Genomic DNA, 1,592 nt, shown 5'->3' with positions numbered 1-1,592 from the left:
CAGAAGAATGGCATCACTAGATCACATGGACTTGAATTAACTACTACAAGGAGCACTGAAAAAAAAATGTCGTTTACTCATTTACAAGATCCTAATTCGGTCTTGAACTGCAGCTCTGTAATCACAGCCATGACATCATCTCAGAGTCGTGTTTTGCACATCATATTGCGTCACTGCCTGTTGATTCTGCTGTAAAACCTCATGGTTTTTAAAGGGAATGAAATAGAACGCCACCTGCCTTAGCTCCATCCTGGCCCACAGTCACTCTTGTTAGTTTAGGCCCAATCTCTTATCTGAGAAGCACACCCATGTACATTTCCTCCTCTCAGGCTGCCTGTGTAGTGAGGCACATGTGTAACAAAAGTATTTTCAAATACCACTGTTTTTCAGCCAAGAGAACTCTGAGCACAATTCAAAATGTGAATGTAGTAATTGGCACAATTAAATGAGGGCGAGTCAAGAAGGTTTTCCTGTAATTACCAAATGAAAACTATTGGTGAACTGTTTCTTCTAGTTCTGCTTTTATGACAAAAGTTCATCATACTAGTAGAATATTCAAAATATATAATAGAACAGATCCTAATTAATAAGCACCAGAGTTGCACCAGAGCCAACTACATACACACACACACACACGCATACTCATGTGTATATACATGTATATATTTCTATGTGTATATGCATGTGTGTGTATAGTTTATTAACTGGTTAATGTAAGTAAAATGATCTAATTAGAAAAATGAAAATCAAACAAGAGAAATAAATATAGTAACATACTGAATTTTAAATTTTTGTTCTTTGTATTGACTACCTATTGTTAATTTAGCACTCACTTAGAATTAACTCTGGGATTTTGAGGGCAGATGAATCAGTAATTTGCCTTTCCTCCCACAAAGAGTGGTGGTAACTTCAAAAGCTTCAACAGACTTAATGATATAATTTAGTTCAGGACAGGAAAAAATATATGTAGCCAACATATTTGCAAAGATGACTTTCTTGTAGAATTTAAGATTTCCTCAAACATTTCACGTAAAACAGGTTACACTTTCTGCTGGCTATATTGTAGAAATATTAAAAGCAACATAAANTCCAGGTGGGCCCGACGTAATTGCAAAGGTCCTGATATGTGAAAGAGAGGGGCAGGAGCGTTGGAGAGAGGCAAAGAGGAAGAGCCCACAGATCAAGGAATGCAGGCGCCTCTAGCAGCTGAGGAAGGCAGGAGATGGATCTCCCTGAGAGTTGCTGGGAAGAAACACAGCCCAGCTGACACCTTAATTTCAGCCCAGTGAGATGCATTTCAGACTTCTGACCTCCAGAATTGTAAGTCAGTAAATCTGTGCTGTTTTAAGGCACTAAGTTTGTGATAATTTGTTACAGCAATGATATGCCACCATCTTCTCACCTTTAAATTGTGCATAGTAATAATACCCAACTTCTGGGGTAGTAATAATATTACTTTTGTTAGTAACAGTACTATTACAGAGTAGAGTATATAAGTTAGTACATATACTAATCTTAGAGCAATGACTGAAACACAGAAGGCAATTCATAGATATGAGATCATATTCATCCAAATGAATTTTTTTTTTTTT

The sequence above is a fragment of the Galeopterus variegatus genome, unplaced genomic scaffold (genome assembly GCF_000696425.1).
Source record: "Galeopterus variegatus unplaced genomic scaffold, G_variegatus-3.0.2 Scaffold838, whole genome shotgun sequence".
Taxonomy (NCBI): Eukaryota; Metazoa; Chordata; class Mammalia; order Dermoptera; family Cynocephalidae; genus Galeopterus; species Galeopterus variegatus.
This window is presented reverse-complemented; position numbering follows the sequence as displayed.